At 38.1% G+C, this 22,388-nt stretch overlaps 1 long non-coding RNA gene across 1 annotated transcript; it reads left to right on the top strand.

Annotated features, from left to right (window-relative positions):
* Positions 1 to 512: 512 nt before the first annotated feature.
* Positions 513 to 21,348, top strand: LOC116598212. The gene is made up of 3 exons (XR_004289004.1): positions 513 to 523; positions 8,443 to 8,452; positions 21,237 to 21,348. It is a non-coding gene; the product is annotated as an uncharacterized LOC116598212 (long non-coding RNA).
* Positions 21,349 to 22,388: the final 1,040 nt, after the last annotated feature.

The raw sequence follows: 22,388 nt of genomic DNA, 5'->3' as shown, positions 1-22,388 counted from the left end.
AAAGGCATGGAAGATATTAGAGAAACCCTCTCGGGAGATATAAAAGCCCTTTCTGGAAAAATAAAAGAACTAAAATCTAACCAAGTTGAAATCAAAAAAGCTATTAATGAGGTGCAATAAAAAAAGGAGGCTCTCACTGCTAGGATAAATGAGGTAGAAAAAGAACTAGCAATATAGAAGAGCAAATGACAGAGAATAAAGAAGCTGAGCAAAAGAGGGACAAACAGCTACTGACCACAAGGGGAGAATTCGAGAGATAAGTGACACCATAAGGCGAAACATTAGAATAATTGGAATTCCAGAAGAAGAAGAAAGAGAGAGGGGAGCAGAAGATATATTGGAGAGAATTATTGGAGAGAATTTCCCCAACATGGCAAAGGGAACAAGCATCAAAATCCAGGAGGCACAGAGAACCCCCCTCAAAATCAACAAGAATAGGTCCATACCCTGTCACCTAATAGTAAAATTTACAAGTCTCAGTGACAAAGAAAAAATCCTGAAAGCAGCCCGGGAAAAGAAGTCTGTAACATACAATGGTAAAAATATTAGATTGGCATCAGACTTATCCACAGAAACCTGGCAGGTCAGAAAGAGCTGGAATGATATTCAGAGCACTAAATGAGAAAAACATGCAGCCAACAATACTATATCCAGCTAGGCTATCATTGAAAATAGAAAGATAGATTAAAAAGCTTCCAGGACAAACAAAAGCTGAAAGAATTTGCAAACACGAAACCAGCTCTACAGGAAATATTGAAAGGGTCTTCTAAGCAAAGAGAGAGCCTAAAAGTAGTAGATCAGAAAGGAACAGAGACAATATATAGTAACAGTCACCTTACAGGCAATACAATGGCACTAAATTCATATCTCTCAATAGTTACCCAGAATGTGAATGGGCTAAATGCCCCTATCAATAGACACAAGGTATCAGAATGGATAAAAAAACAAAACCCATCTATATGTTGCCTACAAGAAACTCATTTTAGACCCGAAGACACCCCCATATTTAAAGTGAGGGGGTGGAAAACAATTTACCATGCTAATGGACATCAGAAGAAAGCAGGGATGGCAATCCTTATATCAGATCAATTATATTTTAAACCAAAGACTATAATAAAAAATGAGGAAGGACACTATATCATACTCAAAGGGTCTGTCCAACAAGAAGATCTAACAATTTTAAATATCTCTGCCCCTAACACAGGAGTAGCCAACTATATAAACCAATTAATAGCAAAATCAAAGAAACATATCAACAGTAATACAATAATATAGTAGGGGACATTAACACTCACCTCACTGAAATGGACAGATCATCCAAGCAAAAGATCAGCAAGGAAATAAAGGCCTTAAATGACAAACTGGACCAGATGGACATCACAGATATATTCAGAACATTTCATCCCAAAGCAACAGAATACACATTCTTCTCTAGTGCACATGGAACATTCTCCAGAATAGATCACATCCTGGCTCAAAAATCAGGTCTCAACTGGAATCAAAAGATTGGGATCATTCCCTGCATATTTTCAGACCACAGTGCTCTAAAGCTAGAACTCAATCACAAGAGGAAATTTGGAAGGAACCCAAATACATGGAGACTAAACAGCACCCTTCTAAAGAATGAATGGGTCAAGCAGGAAATTAACGAATTAAAAAAGTCATGGAAACAAATGATAATGAAAACACAATGGTTCAAAATCTGTGGGACACAGCAAAGTCAGTCCTGAGAAGAAAATATATAGCAGTACAAGCTTTTCTCAAGAAACAAGAAAGGTCTCAAGTACACAACCTAACCCTACACCTAAAGGAGCTGGAGAAAGAACAAGAAAGAAACCCTAAACCCAACAGGAGAAGAGAAATCATAGAGATCAGAGCAGAAATCAATGAAATAGAAACCAAAAAAAAAAAAAAAAAAATAGAACAAAGCAATGAAACTAGGAGCTGGTTCTTTGAAAGAAGTAATAAGATTTATAAACCCCTGGCCAGACTTATCAAAAAGAAAAGAAAAAGGACCCAAATAAATAAAAACATGAATGAAAGTGGAGAGATCACAACTAACACCAAAGAAATACAGACAATTATAAGAACATACTATGAGCAACTCTACGCCAACAAATTTGACAATCTGGGAAAAATAGATGCATTACTAGAGACATATAAACTACCACAACTGAACCAGGAAGAAATAGAAAACCTGAACAGACCCATAACCAGTAAGGAAATTGAAACAGTCATCAAAAAATCTCCAAACAAACAAAAGCCCAGAGCCAGAGGGCTTCCCAGAGGAATTCTACCAAACATTTAAAGAAGAACTAATTCCTATTCTCCTGAAACGGTTCCAAAAAACAGAAATGGAAGGAAAACTTCCAAACTCATTTTACGAGGCCAGCATCACCTTGATCCCAAAACCAGACAAGGATCCCATCAAAAAAGAGAACTACAGACCAATATCCTTGATGAACACAGATGCAAAAATTCTCAACAAAATACTGGCCAATAGGATTCAACAGTACATTAAAAGGATTATTCACCACGACCAAGTGGGATTTATTCCAGGGCTGCAAGGTTGGTTCAACATCCGCAAATCAATCAATGTGATACAACACATAATAAAGGAAAGAACAAGAACCATATGATACTCTCAATAGATGCTGAAAAAGCATTTGACAAAGTACATCATTCCTTCCTGATCAAAACTCTTCAAAGGGTAGGGATAGAGGGCACATGCCTCAAAATTATCAAAGTCATCTATGAAAAACCCACCGCAAATATCATTCTCAATGGAGAAAAACTGAAAGCTTTTCCACTAAGGTCAGGAACACGGCAGGGATGTCCATTATCACCACTGCTATTCAACACAGTACTAGAAGTCCTAGCCTCAGCAATCAGACAACAAAAGAAAATTAAAGGCATCCAAATTGGCAAAGAAGAAGTCAAACTACCACTCTTTGCAGATGATATGATACTATATGTGGAAAACCCAAAAGACTCCACTCCAGAACTGCTAGAACTTGTACAGGAATTCAGTAAAGTGTCAGGATATAAAATCAATGCACTGAAATAAGTTGCATTTCTCTACACCAAGAACAAGACAGAAGAAAGAGAAATTAAGGAGTCAATCCCATTTACAATTGCACCCAAAACCACAAGATACCTAGGAATAAACCTAACCAAAGAGGCTAAGAATCTATACTCAGAAAACTATAAGTACCCATGAGAGAAATTGAGGAAGACACAAAGAAATGGAAAAATGTTCCATGCTCCTGGATTGGAAGAACAAATATTGTGAAAAAGTCTATGCTACCTAACGCAGTCTACACATTTAATTCAATTCCTATCAAAGAAGCATGCATTTTTTCCCAAATAAATGGAACACATAATCCTAAAATTTATATGGAACCAGAAAAGACCTCGAATAGCCAAAGGAATATTGAAAAAGAAAGCCGAAGTTGTTGTCATCACAATTCCAAACGTCAAGCTCTATTACAAAGCTGTGATCATCAAGACAGCATGGTACTGGCACAAAAACAGACACATAGATCAATGGAACAGAATAGAGAGCCCAGAAATAGACCCTCAACTCTATGGTCAACTAATCTTTGACAAAGCAGGAAAGAATGTTCAATGGGAAAAAGACAGCCTCTTCCACAAATGGTGTTGGGAAAATTGGACAGCCATGTGCAGAAAAATGAAATTGGACTATTTCCTTATACCACACATGAAAATAGAGTCAAAATGGATGAAGGAACTCAATGTGAAAAAGGAATCCATCAAAATCCTTGAGGAGAACACAGGCAGCAACCTCTTCGACCTCAGCTGCAGCAACTTCTTCCTAGAAACATGCCAAAGGCAAGGGAAGCAAGGGCAAAAATGAGCTATTGGGATTTTATCCAGATCAGAAGTTTTTGCACAGCAAAGAAAACAGTTAACAAAACCAAAAGACAACTGACAGAATGGGAGAAGATATTTGCAAATGACATATCAGATAAAGGGCTAGTGTCCAAAATCTATAAAGAACTTAGCAAACCCAACACCCAAAGAACAAATAATCCACTCAAGAAATGGGCAGAAGACATGAACAGACATTTCTGCAAAGAAGACATCCAGATGACCAACAGACACATGAAAAAGTGCTCTACATCACTCGGCATCAGGGAAATACAAATCAAAACCACAATGAGATATCACCTCACACCAGTCAGAATGGCTAAAATCAACAAGTCAGGAAATGACAGATGCTGGCGAGGATGCAGAGAAAGGGGAACCCTCCTACACTGTTGGTGGGAATGCAAGCTGGTGCACAAGTCTGGAAAACAGCATGGAGGTTCCTTAAAATGTTGAAAATAGATCTACCCTATGACCCAGCAATTGCACTACTGGGTATTTACTCTAAAGATACAAACGTAGTGATCCAAAGGGGCACGTGCACCTGAATGTTTATAGTAGCAATGTCCACAATAGCCAAACTAGGGAAGAACCCAGATGTCCATCAACAGATGAATGGATAAAGAAGATGTGTTATATATACACAATGGAATACTATGCAGCCATCAAAAGAAATGAAATCTTGCCATTTGTGATGACGTGGATGGAACTAAAGGGTACCATGCTTATCGAAATAAGTCAATCAGAGAAAGACAACTATCATATGATCTCCCTGATATGAGGAAATGGAGATGCAACATGGGGGGGGTGGTTAAGGGGTAGGAGAAGAATAAATGAAACAAGATGGGATTGGGAGGGAGACAAACCATAAGTGACTCTTAATCTCACAAAACAAACTGAGGGTTGCTGGGGGCAGGGGGCATTGGAAGAGGGGGGTGGGGTTATGGACATTGGGGAGGTGAGTGCTATGGTGAGTGCTGTGAAGTGTGTAAACCAGGCGATTCACAGACCTGTACCCCTGGGGATAAAAATACATTATATCTTTATAAAAAAATAAAATAAATAAATAAATAAAAGAAATTTACTTTCCCTTACCTAGAGCACTGAAATCACCATGAGTTTTCTATTTTTCACTGTGGTCTTTAACTTTTACAAAATAAAATTTAAAAAAAAACCATGAAATTTAACAGAATAGTTTCTAGAACAAGAGTGCTCAGAGTCAACTCCTGAATCCAGCCCTTATTAGCAACTTGAACTTGAGAAACTTTCCTATTTTCTATATATTTCATGGTTTGTGAAATAAATAATGTTTTTAGCTCAAAGGGTTGTTGGAAGATTAAATGAGATAATGCATGAAAATCACTTATAATGCGTGATTCAGAGTAAATATTCCATAGCTTAACTGATTATTAGTATTAAAAATTGTTATTTTCCACTGGGCCCTCCAGAAGCTTCCTTGGTGGCTTGCCTATGAATAGGGAAGGGCAGAAGCTGTTGAACACATAGCAGAAGCCAAAATGCCTTTTGTCATGACAGGGGTTCCCAGCTGATTACGCCTGTTACACTAATTCTAGGTGCCTTCTCTATTCTACTGATCTAACTCCCAGCTATCAAAGAAAAGTAATAGGAGAATTAAAATAATATTTTTTTACTTAAGGGGTCAGAGAGAGACAGAGGAAGAGGGATAGAGAAAATCCTTAGTAGGCTCCATGCACAGCACAGAGCCCCACACAGGGCCCAATCTCACAACCTTGCAATCATGGCCTGAGCTGAAATCAGGAGTCAGACACTTAATTCAGAGTCACCCAGGTTCCTCCAAAGTGATAATTTCTTCAGGAAATAAGGGAGTCTTTACTTAGTGTTTTTACACCCAGAATAAAGAATTTTAGGAGAATTTCAGTCAATCTAAGAAATATTATTTTACTTTATCCTTATAATAAACTTATAAGAGCAACACACTACCCCATTTTACTAATGAGGTTCTGAAGTCCTGGTGGGTATGTTAAGGATCTCATTTTTACTCACCTTCCATGGCTACTCCTCTGAGTAGTCAAGTTCCCAAGCAGAGAGAGTATCTTCCTGGTATACAAAAACACCCATGAAATCACTCAGAGAAATTGTTTTTGGTAACTCAGAGGAATCATTCCTCAACAATGTCAAGGGTATACCCCCAAGACATTCCTGAAGGCTTCTCTGGGATCAGAAAAAGAAGGAAGAAAAGGTAGAAGGAAACTCCTGTTTCCTCTTCCCCTCCCTGTCTTTCTTCTCATTCTCTCGGCCTTTAAGAGCCATTCGATGCCCAGTCCTGCTCCTAAGATGATGACTGTGTGGACCCAGGAAAAATTATTTCTCCAGTGGAGATAGCAGTGAGGTCCAACTGCCAATGAATCCTCCTAACAAGACGCTCCTTGACACAGGACACTTTAATGAGACTTTCCAGATCTGTGTCCTCACATTAGGGCAGAGGGAGAGAGAAAGAATGATGAGATGCCCTTGTCACAAGAACAGGGAGAAATAATGCACATGGTCAGAGGGCAGCTGGCTCAACAAGAATATAAACCTCTCATTACGAATCAACTGCTTCTTGGCAATGAGAGGGTGATTGGCAGAGGCTGAAGGGAGAGAGAAAAGGAGAAGGAGGGAGGCGTTGTGTAGAGCTGCAGAGGGAAAACCCACACATAGCTGTGTTCCTATAGCAGGTATGTATTTGCTTGCTACGGACTTGACCTCCACTGTTTCCAACACCTTATCTGTCCTGGTAAGAGTAAGGTTAGATGATGTATTCTTCATCTCAACAATAACTCTCCAGGAGATAAATTCATCTGCCTCTCTGGAGAATGTATTTGAATGATTTAAATAGCAGAAATCCCCATGAAGTAAATAGATGCAGAAATACAGATTGCACTCAGAATAGATGAAATTTTACCTTGGCTCTTGGTGTTATGCACATCTGGATTTGTTACTTGCAGTTCATCTGCAAGATAAGGAGTATAGTGAAACAAGTTGCTTTTTTCTAGCATTGTCTGTACATGCACAGTCCGGTTTCCTTTCTGTATAAAGAAAATATGACAGGTATGCACAACAGAGCATGTAAGAAATAACTTAGAGGTGGAGAAGTAGCCTGGTGGAATACAATGAACACTGGGCTAGAGTCCAATTGAACATCTTATGCTGGGAGCCATTCTCACTGTGCAACTCTAGACAGCTATGCAACCTGCTGGAGTCCAGTTTCAATAAAGGTAAAATGACGAGATTACCCATCAGAAGTAAACTAGAAATATACCGTATTTTCACCAAAAGGCCACTAAACTGCAATGAACAGCAACAATCCATAGCAATCCACCACCATATAAATGGATTTCATAAGCATAATGTTGGAGGAAAAAAGCCAGACATAAACAAGTACATACTGTATCACTCAATTTCTATAAAGTACTAAATGGAATAAATCAATATATGTTAGATAGATTAGTCACCACTAAGAAGGGCGTGACTACAGAAGAGCTCAAGCAGGGCTACTAGGGGGATGGCCATTTTGGTTTCTTGATCTGAATGCTGATTATGTGGATGTATTCAGCTTATGAAAACTGACCAGGCTATGCTTTTGATATATGTACTTTTCTGTACCTAAAGTATACTTCAGTAAACAGAAAATAGAGTGAGGACAAGAATAAATTGAATAATTTATAAATTATATAAATTGAATAATTTATTCTTCAATAAGTTTCATCCACCTCTAACAGACCATCTTTCTAGCTTGTTAATCATTACAGCATTTAGTTTCTCTTCTTTTTATTGTTTCTTCCCTTTCTCTAATGCTTTTTTTTTTTTTTTTTCATCAGTATATAGAGATTCAAGGGTGGATTGCACAGAATAGAATGGGGGAATTTAGTGCCTTTACCTGGCTTCCGATAAGCAGCTCTAACCTCAGGCTCAGTGGAAAAGGGGACTGGGCCCATGGCTTTCCATCAAGCTTGGTTTTATCAGTAAATGTAGAAGATTGTCATTTCTGTATCCCTCATAGACAGTTCTCAATCTAATCCTTATCTCTGAGCAGAAAAATTGAAACTGTTCTAGGATTTGGTAGTTTGTTAAAGTCATTATAAGTGAAAAAGCGATTTTTTATTTTCTGTGAACAGATATGATGAACTATATTTTTTCTCATTACCTTCTTTAGTTTGATGCCCAACATTCATGGTGAGCACAGGGCATTTTGCCCTTGATTAAGATGTGCTATTTTAAGATGTTTGCTGCATTGGATATGGATTTATGCAGCTTTTGACACCTTCTCCCCTAGCTCTCTCTGTGAAATAGTGAGGCAGCTGTCTGAGTGAAACTCTAAGGTCTGGAGCTAATGAATAGTGGTGTGTTTTTTAAGACAACAGTGTTGATTCCTCTTCACCCTCCATCTAAATCCTGTAGCATTTGCTTTGTATCTGATGGAGAATAAAAGACAACTCTGCTTCTGATTGGAATAGACCTCAGAGTTAGAGGTTTTAAGCTAGGTAGGGGTTAGCGAATAGGCTGTAAATTGGTTATGCAAATGACTTTAAGTTCAAGATCAGTCCAAAATCAGGCAAAAGTTAAGGAGTAAACACCTTTCTGGCAGATAGCTTAAAACTCAAAATTTAGGCAAAGTAGATGGCTCAAAGTTTGGAATGGTATTTGGTAAGCAGAAGGGCAAGGCTGTTGCAGGAAAGTAGGGCAGGCTAGAACACTGGAGAAAAGGCAGAGCAAAAAGTAGCAACTTCCACCTTGGTCAAAAATAGGAATCTACCTTAGACAGGAGAACCCCCTGGTTGAATCGAGGGACTAGAAGACAGGGGGAAGGGAGGAGTGCAGAGAGCAGAAAGCCTACCACCCAGGAAAATTGTCAATATAACTTTTTCAAAAGGAGCAACTGTCACTAGCTGCCTGTTGGTTCATATCTAAGTTATTCAAATCTTACTTATCAAGCATCTACTCAATATCAGGCACAATTTTGAGGCACTGAGAATACAAATGTGAAACTTTCATAGGCTCTGCTGACAGGGCAGCATACAGGTGGCATGGGCATATAAGGATAGAGGAACAATAGTGCATGGGACTCCAGGAGTGTCCACAGTTTAGCACTGCTGTGAGATAGAGGAGGAAGGACATTGCACTGCCATGCCATGTTTAGGCAACTGTGATGATGTAATGCATTCAGTGGACAAATAGGTATTGAACATTGTGTTCGTTATATGGCATATGACACAGGACAGATGTGATCCTTACCACTAGAGGACACATTGTGGATAGAAAACAACTGTGCATGCACAGAGAATATTCCAGGAGAACCCTAAGAGAAAAGCCATACATTGTAGGCAATGACCGGATCATGGTGATACTGGTGATCTATGGCATAGGAAGGAGTTTGGAATTTATCCTAAAAACACTGGGAATTCATTGAAGTAGAACAATAACACAGGTAAGAAATTATGTTTCTGGATGAAAAGAACGTGAAGGACTCCAGAGATATTTGTTTATTTTCACATGCACCATATCCAGTGACTTCCATCCTCTCTCTCCATTAGGTATAGCCTCATCACATCCAAACTGGAACAAGAGAGTGGGGAGAGGGAGACCAAGGCTGTCTTCCTGTCTCACCCAATGCTCCACCACCCTCACTGTATATGAATGGAAGAAGGTGAACTAGTTCCTATGAGGCTCAGTCATGGTCTTCTACCTCTTCAGGAACATTTGATCTTACCTAAGGAGCTACTTTCAGGCAGCTTGAGAACTAAGAAACAGCCTTTTAGTCCAGCCTGACAAGGCTTCCTCAGCCCCTGTCACCAAATAAGAGAGACAGTGGTCTTGTTTCTTCACATAATGTGCTTAAGGTTTTCCAACCATTATCAGAAGGAAATTAAAGCAGTGAATATTAGTTTGAGGTTGAGGAAGTGAGAGGTATGCACTAGGACATTTCTTAATGGGATGTATGAATCGGGATATTTACCACCACTGGGAAAACCACAAAATCTCAACAGAGTAGCACAAAAATGTATATTTTTCACGCATACAAATTGTGATGTGTCTTGAGAAGCTCTCTTCTCAGGCATCCATGCTGTTTTGACTTATAGTCAATTCTCAAAATGTGGTCTCCTTAGCCACAAAAAGGTGGGACAGAGAAGGGAGGGAGTAATGAATGGAGCTGGTACACCAGGTTTTAACTACCTCAGGCCTCAATTGAGGCTTATAGCCAGAACCCATTGGCCGAAGTGGGTCACATGCTCCGACCCAACTGTTAGGTAGACTAGAAAAAATTAAAAGAAAAGAGGATATTCCATTAACTTAAATCTCTGCCAAATTCTAGTGCTGAAAAGTAGACAGAGCAAAGAACTGTCTGACCCACTGCCTAAGGCCTTCTGAGACACTACTGTAAACACTTCATCACTTCCTGGTGTGTCAATCCTGTCCTGGACTTTGGGATCACAATTTTTCCCATCAGAGGACTTAAGAAGGATTCAGGTCATGGGCTAACAACTGTGCATAAATTAGTTCTTGATTTTTATTTAGAACATGCTTGACTGAAAAATAAATATTAGCTAATGGAGTAAATTAATATTATTGCTGATTTGGCTTTTTTTTGATCCCTTGTTACCTTACCTTACTTTGTCCCTGCTTACCTGATTGCCTATCTTGGTCCCAGGACCCTCGATCTTCTTAACTTCACTGCAGTTATTCATATCCCTCTGTAATAAAACCAAGCATCTTTGACTATGTTTTCACCTACCAGCTGATTTCTTTATTACCAACCCCATGCATATGGAGTAAATTTCTGTGCCCTCTAATCCTTGCACTTTCCCAACAGAAGGACTATTAATCTGATGGGACATAAGACCATCGACCAGATGGTGATTAATAATGTGTGGGAATCAGTGTGCATAAAAAGGAGTATCTATTATCTATCTATCTATTTATGAATATCTATTATCTATCTATCATCTATCATCTATCTATCATCTACCTATCTTCTATCATCTATATCATCTATCTATCATCTATTTATCCCTATATCCTCTCCTTCTTCTCTCTCCTCTAGAGAAATTCAATTCCTTCTTTTCTAGTCTTACCTATAATTATATATTCAGGCATCATCTCAGGTGCTAGGCTCACAGTGGAGAAATAAAACAGACATGGAAGTGCTTTTATAGGAACTTGAGTCTAATGAAGGAAGTGGATGCAAACAACTCAATTTTAAAAACTGGTTACATATCATGAGAATTCTTTCAAAGGAAACAAATAGCAATGATCAGAGAAATAATTTAAGTAGAGAAGACAAAACCTCTTTTCTAGGAAAATATCTTTAAGGTTATATCTGAAGGATGGCTGGTGAGAAGTTAGGAAGGAATGGAGGCAAGAGTTTCTAAGCATAAGGAAGAATGTTACCTAAACCTCTGAGGCAGGAACCAAGAGAAAGAAAGTTGGATCTAGAAGTTTAGGTTATATAGTGACAATTAAGAGCTCTAATTTTATCCACATGCCTGGTACAATTATTTATAAAATAGCTTTCTGGTCCTTCTGCCTGTTGTTGAAATACATGCTGCTTCCAAGGGGAAGGTGTAAATGGTGAAGGCCAACTGTTGAGGATGCACACCTTCATATAATCCCTCTATTTTCTCCTTGATTCTCATTATATGCCACTCCTGTTGACTTGAGCTCTGGAGACTCTCCAGGGCTGTCAGGCTGACTGGCATCTCTATCTGGAAAATATGTGTGTTGTAAGGTGTCCAAAAATGATGACAGGGTTAGGGGTAGAGATAGAGAATGTGAGGAGGTATGGGCATTTTTCATGAATGGAAAGGAAACCAGATCTCGGTGGATGACAGCAAAAAGATAGGAATATCCATATGGCCAGTAGGGAGAGCCTCAGAAAGTCATCAGTGTGTGTGTGTGTGCGTGTGTATGTGTGTGTGTGTGGTGCAGTAATGTCACTAAAGGCCAACACACCTTATCCCACTGTTCACCAGACTCTACCTTTCCTACACAGCCTTAACTAAGCTTTGTGTTTATTGCACTTAATATACAAGTTTCATAACTTCAGGAAACATTCTCAATTAATAAAATGTAAATTTATTCAGCTTGTTGTCTCATTTTACAAATATAATTTTCTCATTGACGCTTAATTGCCTCAAAATTCTTGAAAGGTTAAAAGGGAACTATCTCTTGAACATTAGTTTTTAAATTATGTCTCACCAATTAATTTGCTGAACTGATTGAATTTTATGACTTTTTTATTGATTGTTTGAAGCAAATTTCCAATTATCAAAGGATCAGATATTCTCCATTCAAAATTCCCTGGAGAGTAGCAGGAAGCTGGTTTAGTATTTTCAAGATCCTGGGTCCTTTGTGTCCAAAAGGTAACTTGAGCCCCAATATGGGATCAACTAAAGCAAGCATTTTCTTCAGTGGAAGATTTTGAGAAATCCAGAATCTAATTCTCAAGGCCACTGTGACAATTGCTTCATTTAGAGAACATCTCATTTGCTTGCATTTTGGATACCAAGGTACTGAATGTAGTCTATTACATTTACACTGGAAATAGAAAAACACTTAGTCATACATCCCTGCCCAGAACCTGCCTTTCACAAAAAGCATGGGCTGTCAGAAGCAGAAATTAGTGTTTATCCTTCTTATATCAAGTTGTCTATGATATAGGAATAATAATATTTATAATTTATTGAGTATTTAATGTGCAGGGCACTGTGTAAGTACTTTACATATGTATCTGTATAACAACCTATGATTATACTCACATATATAGTTAATATATATTCATAGATAGGTGATAAATAATAAGATAGATGATAGATAGAGAGATAGATGATAGATAGAGAGATGATATATCTCCACTTTTAAATCCTCTCATGAACTCCTTATTTTAGAGATTAGGAAATTGAAGCCAAAAAAATGAATAATTGGTTCTGAAGAGTCAAACTAACATGGAGTCACCTATGTCAAAGATAAAATGAAAAAGGTCAATACAGGTGCATACAGGAAACTTAACCCAACCTTACAGAAATCAGCAAAGGATGCTAATCAAACCCCATATGCCATCTGTTTGTGCCTTCTCCGGACTTCCTTTTTCCCCCGATTCAGCTATGCTGATCCAAATAAGAAAGAAAACCACCAAGCAATCAATTAGTTGAGAAAGCCAATAATTTCTGCATTTACTAGATAAAAACTCTTTAGTCTGTAAGAAACTCAGAACTCTTTGCCCCTATATCCCTGAGCTTCCCAACAGCAGGTCAAAAGCCTTATAATACTTTCATTTTTCTGCTTCATTTTCTCAATATGCAGAGTTTGGTTTTGACATTTCTTAGTGTCAGAAGTAGCATCCAAAGCAGTGTCCATGGTGACTTTCCTCTTGACCAGACATATCTTGATACCCACCAAGATCTTTAGGTTCTCCATCTACACAGAGGACTATGAGTCACCAGAGATAAGCGCTCTCACATTCCAGTCTCCACTTCCTTGCTCTGATAGCCCTCCTAATTTTATTGCAAGTTTGTTCATGCCTGGTGCATTATACTGTCATGAGGTCCAGCAAACCTAAAGAGGCTGCAGTTCTCTCCCGAACTCTCATTCATATCTCTTTTTGTCTAGATGACATGATCTAACAAAAACAGTTTGGAAAACGATGGCCATTTGGGAGATATTTTGATCTTGTAAGTTTGTTTTCCTGCATAGTAAATTATTTACTATTTAGAATTTTTTTCTTTTTTTATTATTATTTTTTTATTTTAATTAACATACAGTTTAATATTTTTCTGGAGTAGAATTCAGTGATTGGCTTAAAAATAAACAAGTACTATATAAATCAAGTTTGCTAAATTTTTAAGTTCATGTGATTTAGGATATCTTTGGCAAATAAAAGCTAGTTTAAGTTTATTGGTTTAACTAAAACAGGCTAATCTTTAGAGTAATCAGCATTAAACATAGCGCTTTTACTCTACTTAGGGTTGCAGTTAAGTAAACTCACATACTCTCTGCTACAAAATTTGACAGCAAGAAAAAGAATTACAAATGATGGTTAGCTGTTAAAGATCTCATGAGTACTTCCATGAATTAATGAAATTTGGGTCTATTAGTAAACATGGTTTGTACCACACAGAAAAATTTGCTATGCAGAAGAATATACTTCTAGTTATTGCAAAATGTATTTATAAATTTGTAACAATAACAGGCTGTTATTGTTACAGACAACCCAAAATCACTTACTTTTTAGTTTTCTCTAGGACTTAAAGACTCTAAGAGTTAAGAATTCTAATAAACATTTATAATTAAAACTACCTAGAAACAGTAAGGGCAAAGAAAAACAACTATGTATAAGAGGTAGACAAGAAAGGTAAAATGGTTGCTCCAGAATGACATTTCGTGTGTGTGTGTGTGCGCGCGCGCATGTGTTTATGGCAAAATCTGAATACTTACAGAAAAGTTATGGAAAACTTTTGTGGAAAAGAGATCATGGGAAAGGCATTTTATGTGTGGTCAAATTGGATATATTTAAGTTTTTTAAAATTGAGCTTCAATTCAAAGATACATGGTACAAAATTAGAATTTGGTTTTCCCTATGATAAAGGGACTAAGTTTTCTTGGACCGGGTTGCTTTTGGGTTGCTTTCAGTAATGAACTATGAAAGTTCTTAACTTTTAATCTGCCTAAACAGCAAAGATTTTATGTTTTATGAAAATAATTGACTGTGTTTCACATCGACTATATCAGGTCCTTGATTACTTAAGAAAACACAGTTCCTCAATATTAAGAGAGCTAAATTTTGTTTCCAACTCTATAAGCTTCTTTATTTTGCTTAACATCTTCTATGGTCACTTTGGTTAAAAAAATGTTTAAATGTTATTTCATAATGATTTGTGCCTTTATTTAGTCAAATATTCAAACTTTCTGACACCTTGACAACTTTTTAAAAATCAAATCCTAAAATGAAGTCTTTTTTATCTCAAAGTTACTTTGGGATTTCCCAGAAGACTCCTGGAAAATCTCAAAAGACTTATGTCTCATCTGGTAAAATGTAAAACTCTCAGGTTTATTTGATATGTTAAATTATGTGCGAATCATAATCCAATAAAAAGTAATATTTAACCTTCTTAGCTTACATTTATATGGATGCATGTTATTAAAGTAAGTGTTCTGGAAATTGTGTGGATTTTCTAGATATGATATGTTCTCATATAATATTATCAGTTGTAATTCCAATATTCTTGAAATGTGTGTCACAGAAATAACTAATTTTCCTGAACAATTCGATTATAATGAACTAGCATCAGATCCCTAACAAATAGGCATTTTAAAGTCTTTTGTCATTTAGGGACCATTATTTGGCTCTGATAATTTTGCAAAAGTGAGATTCATGAAAGGGACCCTCCAAGTACTCATGACTAATGACAATTTACCAAATTACATGGTGACAAAGTTTGGCTGCATATTTCACAACTGAGGTGGGCTCCACCTGATAGCTGGTCCTGTGCAAAGGCTGGAGACCTCAAAATCAAATTGTCAAGGAGGAGATGTAGCTGACATTGACAGACTACTTCCTCCCCAAGATATTGGGTCAAGAACATTTCTTTCCATACCTTCTTCCCTCTCTAACCATCTTTGTCTGAATAGTCATACCACAAAGATTTTTATAGTTCTTTTGTCCACCTTTGCTTTGCCAGGAAAGATAACGCCATTGTTCACATAACTAAGATTATTGCAATGGGTGTAATCCAACCTCCAAGTGACTGTTGGATTTGCCATGATACTGATGAAGTTCTGCCCATCACAAACTTCCCCCGATTTTCAATGCCTCAGTTTCCCTGGCATGATCTCATCCCTCACTCTATCATATCAGACTCCCTAACACTGGGGGTTCAGTTCCCTATCTCTGATAAACAGTCCCAATCCTTGAACCTCACATCCAAGCTTATACAAAGAAAGATACACAAAGCAAGAGTAACTGGGGCAAGGGGAGAACAAAACACAAAAATGTTTGCAGTCTACACACCCTTAAAATGTACTGGCCTACATGGCTGTCATCTTTCCAGTCCTAAACCAGACTCAAAAAGGAATTATTAGGAAGCTTTCATGATTCAAAATTCACTTCCTTTGGTAAGTCACTGCTCTCCTGGGTAGGAATAAATGCAAAAGAGGTTATGATCAGAAACCTCTCCTTAAGCCTTGGAGAAATTGCAGAGTCTACTACTAAAGCAATAGTGCCCCTAGGATTTTATCCTGAACTCTCACCAAAGTTGTTCTTGATCATTGAATAGCCTTAGGTTATCTTTTAGCTGAACAAGAAGTTATCTGTGCCATAGTCAATTCCACTTGCTGCATTTGGATTGACATTTTGTGGATGTTGAAACTCGGATACAAAAAAATCTGAGAACAGGCACATTAGTTATAAGTCTAATATGACTCATTGTGGAATTACCATTTATTCAGCTAGTTATCAATGCACTGGGTTCATGGTTCAGATCTGTACTACAATTTAACTTTTCTATCCTATTTGTCATTGTATTTTGTATTGGGTTTTTTAAAGTACTCAGGTGTTGTCTATCCAGCCTTAGTGAAAACAACAAACCACCCCAAAGATACAAATGTAATGACCTGAATGGACGCCTGCACCTCAATATTCAGAGCAGCAATGTCCTCAATAGCCAAACTGTGGAAAGAACAGAGCTGTCCATTGACAGATGAATGGGTGAAGAAGCTGTGATGTATATATATAGAATGGAATATTACTCAGCCATCATAAAGGATGACTACCTACCATTATTGACATGGATGGAATTGGAGGGTATTATGCAGAGTGAAATAAGTTGGTCAGAGAAAGACAATTATATGGTTTCACTCCTATGTGGCACATAAGAAACAGCACAGAGGATCATAGCAGAAGGGAGGGAAAACTGAATGGGAAGTCATCAGAGAGAGGCAGAAAAATCATGAGGGACACTTAACTGTAGGAAACAAACTGAGGGGGTGCCTGGGTGTCTCATTTGGTTAAGCATCTGCATTCAGCTCAGGTCATGATCCCAGGGTGCTGGGATTCAGCCCTGCGTTGGGCTCCTTCCTCAGTGGGGAGCCTGCTTCTCCCGCTCCCTCTGCCTGCTGCTCCACCTGGTTCTGCACTGTGTCTCTTCCCCCAACCCCTCTGTTAAATAAATAAATAAAATCTTAAAAAAAAAAAAAAGGAGGGGGACAAACAGCGTTGCTGGAGGGGAGGTGGGTGAGGGAGGGGGTAATTGAGAGATAGGCATTAAGGAGGGCATGTGATATGGTGAATACTGAGTGTTATGTACAACTGATGAGTTATTGAACTCTTTTTGAAACTAATAATGTACTATATTTTGGCTAATTGAATTTAAATTTTTAAAAAACCCCGATAAACTGATGTTTGTCCAATGCTTCCAGATGATATCTTACACCTATATCCTTTGCAAAGCCTCCCTGCCTTTACTCTCTACTTTGACCCAAGCTAAAGAATTGCTGAAATGTGGCCTTTTGGTTGGTACTAATCCTTAAAGCTTCTCTCACCCTGCAGAGAAGTGTCCAATTGTGGCATGGGGAAGAAAAATAAACAAAATGAGTAATCATTCAAAGGGCAAGATCCAGGGGTGCCTGGGTGGCTCAGTCGGTTAAAGTCTCTGCCTTTTGCTCAGGTCATGATCTTGGGGTCCTGGGATCAAGCCCTGCATCAAGCTCTCTGCTCAGCAGGGAACCTGCTTCCCCCACCCCTCTCTCTCTGCCTGCCTCTCTGCCTACTTTGATATCTGTCAAGTAAAATAAATAAAATCTTTAAAACAAAAAAAAAAGGCAAGGTCCAGAAAAAACAGCTACCAATATATTGGGTGATGAGCACCCCATAATGTGTACTTGATCAAAAGTGGGGGAAAAATATAAAACTGAACTAAAATGGAGTCACCTATATCAGGGACAAAATGGAAACAGCACAGATGCATAAAATAAACTTAACCTAATCTTACAGGAATTTGCCACAACAACTTACCTCTGTATTCAACAGAGGATGTCAGCCAACCCCCCAAAACCAACTCTGTTCATGCCCATTCTAGACTTCCTTATTCCTCTGACTCAGCTACCTTGATCCAAATAAGAAAGAACAATACCAGACAACTAATCAGCTGAAAAATCCAAGTAACTTCCACATTTACCCCATAAAAATCTCCTAGTCTGTGAACAACTTGGAATTCCCATTGTTCCAATAGCTTGAGTTTCCTGGTTTGCAGGTCAAAAGCCTTCCAATAAATTCATCTTTCTGCCTTGTTTCATATTCAGCATGCAAAGTCTATTTTTTGACAGTTTAAAGCACACAGCTAATAAAAGGAGGCAGACCCTAAATTGAATCGTGGCAGTATAATGATAAAATTGAAGCAACTTAGGTTTGAATTTAGGTCCTCTGGTTCCAAACACAATATTGAAATTCTAAACTGATTGTACAAGGGAAATTTTGAGGTTCAGGGGTATGGGGACCCCACCACAGATGTTTCCTCAAGTGTCTAATGACAACTTCACATAGAGGGAGAAAGAGGTTTCCTCAGGCCTATGACTCTGACTTCTGACTCTGAGGAAGGGACAGGGTCTCCTCTGTGTCACTGGTGATGAGTTCATGGTACAGTCACTTGACTTATTAAATCACCAACCTCTTTCCCCAACAGTCACCCCAGATGAATACAATGATTGTACTTAGGTTGATCTCTGTAATAGTAGAATAGACTCTTGAGCCCAGGCTTGACAAATGCTCCTGCTCTGGCCCTTTCTGAGACAATAAATAAGGAACTCTGTTTGGCTGCAGCCTCAGTCTGCACATCCAAATCTGCACTGCATGAGGGCTCCGTCTCTGCTTGAACCTGGAAGTTAATAAATATCATGAGGAAATGGGCACTTGCTTGTGGTATAACTGAGGAAGTTTCTCCTTAAGCCCGGTGGACCTCAGAATATACAGGAGTCCTCATTGGGACTGGGTCTTTCATAGTCTCTAGCAAGTTCTCACTTCTATCTTCTTGCTATTATCCCTGCTGTATCCCTGTCCGTAAAACTCTCATACTCCCCGCATGGTGTGCATAACCTCTCTGTTATCTCTGAGACTTCAAGTCTTAATCAAAAGTTATAAATGTCCAAGAAGCTGTGGATGTTGCATGTGTATTTCCTGTCCTGTTCTGCTTGTCTGAACACTTGCCTTCTTCTTCACTCCCACCTCTTTCTGATCATGGGAGAAAATTGCTCAGATCTGTTATTATACTCTTCCCATGTTTGTCTCTTTCCTTTCCTGCTACCCCAATGGTTCTAGACTGTTCCTGCTGCAATCACAGCTTTTCTCCAACTCTGCCACCGTTAATGCCCATATCTCAAGTGCCCAAACAACACCACTTTACCGAGGAGTGGAGGCTGCGAGGACGCAGGCTGTATCCAGAAGAGGGTGAAATACAAAAGTTGAGCTTAGTCATTAAATCCAGTCAAACTTCTGAAGTCAAATCCTCATCTCCTGCAGAAAAGCAACAGTCTCTGTTTGTCGTCACCTCTAATCCTCTAAGCATTGTTGTAAAAGCAATCTTTGTAAGCTATTACTTCATACCCCTACACAAAAAAAGCTCTAACAATAAATAAGAAAGCACTGGGGTATTTGTTATATGCTTGCCTTTTTTATTATCTAATTTAAAGCTCACATAATTTGGTGAAGTAGGTGCTATTCTTGCCTCTCCATTTAGAGTTGAGGAAAACTGAGAATCAGATTGGTTAAATAACTTTCACCGTGCCACAAACTTAAAAAGTCGTAGATGTGGTAGATGCACCCTTTGACCACAACTGTATATCTCTCAAGTATGGGTTTGTATGCACTGGCGTCAAAGGGAACACATGGTCAGATCATAAGGCCTTGGAGTCATGTCCAGGCTTTGGATGTTATCTAAGTGCAATAAAATGCACTGGGTCTTATATGCAAACAATGAATCATGGAACACTACATCAAACACTAGTGACACTAGTGATGTACTGTACAGAAACTAATATAACATAATAAAAAATAATAATAAAACAGAATTTCCTGCTGAGAAATTTGCTCAAGAAAAAAAATGCATTGAAAGGTGTAAGGCGGGGTGGGACATAATCTGATGTATATTTTTAAAGGTTCACTATAGTGACCTTATAGGGAATGGCTTGTAAGGTAGCAAAAATAGGATCAGGGATATTAGTGATCAACCTATGAAGAAATATGAGAGAAAGATAACTGCTCTTATTAGAATGATGGTATCCCTGGGATAACCTCACTTCAACATACTATATTATCATTTTTATGTGTTGCTGGAACATATTGACTATTTTTTGAGGAGTTTTGCTTCTATGTTCAAGAAAGGTGTTTGTATTTGTCTTCTGTTATTAAATATTTTTCAATTTTTGGTTTAGAGTTATGCTGTTTTCATAAAATGACTTAGAAGACATTCTCTCTTCTGGTTTTTGGACAGAGTTTGTATTATACTGGCATTATTTCTTCGTTAAATTTTTGGTTGAGTTTACCAATAAAATCATCTGAGCCTGAAATTTAGTTTATGAGAAGACATTTTATTAAAATCTTAATTTACCAGATAGAGCATTTTGCTTTTTCCTTCTTAAACCATTTTTGAAAATGTGTGTTTTTTTCCAATTAATTTGTTCTTCTAATGTAAGTTAACAAAGTTATTGTAAAAGCATTTTTATATTCCTTATTATCATTTTATATCTGTAAGGTCATGTAGTGATATCTCCCACTTTAATGTTGATAATACGTATTCTCCTTGTTTTTTTTCCTCAATCATTCTTTTATTTTTTAAGATTTTATTTATTTCTTTGACAGATAGATCACAAGTAGGCAGAGAGGCAGGCAGAGAGAGGAAGGGAAGCAGGCTCCCTGCTGAGCAGAGAGCCTGATGCGATGCGGGGCTTGATCCCAGGACCTTGGGATCACGACCTGAGCTGCCCAAGGCAGAGGCTTTAACTCACTGAGCCACCCAGGCGCCCCTTCCTCAATCATTCTTGTGGAAAGTTTTTCAAATGTATTATTCTTTCCAAAGAATTAACTTTTTTAATGAGATGAAATTCATGTAACATCAATTAACCATTTTAAAGTATAGAATTCAGTGGCATTTAGTGCACTCAGTGTTGTACAACCACACCTCTTTCTGATTTCAAACTTTCAAAACCCCAGAACATCCATATCCACTGAGTAATCACACCTCATTCTTTTTATCCTCTCCCCAGTTCCCAAGCAATCACTAATCTACCTTCTATCTCTAGGGGCTTTCCCATTATGGATATTTCATATAAAAGAGGTCATACAGGGGCACCTGTCTAGCTCAGTAGGTGGAACATGCAATTCTTGTATCTCCAGGTTGTGAGTTCAAGCACCACATTGGTTGTAGAGATTACCTAAAAATAAAATCTTAAAAAAAAACAAAAACAGGGGGAGGAGTCAAGATGGCGGAGAAGTAGCAGGCTGAGACTGCTTCAGCTAGCTGGAGATCAGCTAGATAGCTTATCTAAAGATTGCAAACACCTGAAAATCCATCGGCAGATCGAAGAGAAGAACAGCAGCAATTCTGGAAACAGAAAAACAACCACTTTCTGAAAGGTGTTTTCCTTTTTTTTTATTCTTTTCTTTTCTTTTTTCTTTTTTTTTTTTTTTCTTGTTTCTTTTTTTTTTCTTTCTTCCTTTTTGAACCTCTTTTTATCCCCTTTCTCCCCCCTCACGATTTTGGATCTCTTCTAATTTGGTTAAAGCATTTTTTCCTGGGGTTGTTGCCACCCTTTTAGTATTTTACTTGCCCCTTCATATACTCTTATCTGGACAAAATGACAAGACGGAAAAATTCAACACAAAAAAAAGAACAAGAGGCAGTACCGAAGGCTAGGGACCTAATCAATACAGACATTGGTAATATGTCAGATCTAGAGTTCAGAATGACAATTCTCAAGGTTCTAGCCGGGCTCGAAAAAGGCATGGAAGATATTAGAGAAACCCTCTCGAGAGATATAAAAGCCCTTTCTGGAGAAATAAAAGAACTAAAATCTAACCAAGTTGAAATCAAAAAAGCTATTAATGAAGTGCAATCAAAAATGGAGGCTCTCATGCTAGGATAAATGAGGCAGAAGAAAGAATTAGTGATATAGAAGACCAAATGACAGAGAATAAAGAAGCTGAGCAAAAGAGGGACAAACAGCTACTGGACCACGAGGGGAGAATTCGAGAGATAAGTGACACCATAAGACGAAACAACATTAGAATAATTGGGATTCCAGAAGAAGAAGAAAGAGAGAGGGGAGCAGAAGGTATACTGGAGAGAATTATTGGGGAGAATTTCCCCAATATGGCAAAGGGAACGAGCATCAAAATTCAGGAGGTTCAGAGAACGCCCCTCAAAATCAATAGGAATAGGCCCACACCCCGTCACCTAATAGTAAAATTTACAAGTCTCAGTGACAAAGAGAAAATC

This window comes from Mustela erminea, chromosome 9 (genome assembly GCF_009829155.1).
Source record: "Mustela erminea isolate mMusErm1 chromosome 9, mMusErm1.Pri, whole genome shotgun sequence".
NCBI lineage: Eukaryota > Metazoa > Chordata > Mammalia > Carnivora > Mustelidae > Mustela > Mustela erminea.
The sequence above is the reverse complement of the archived record's forward strand: the minus strand, read 5'-3'. Positions and strand labels throughout refer to the sequence as shown.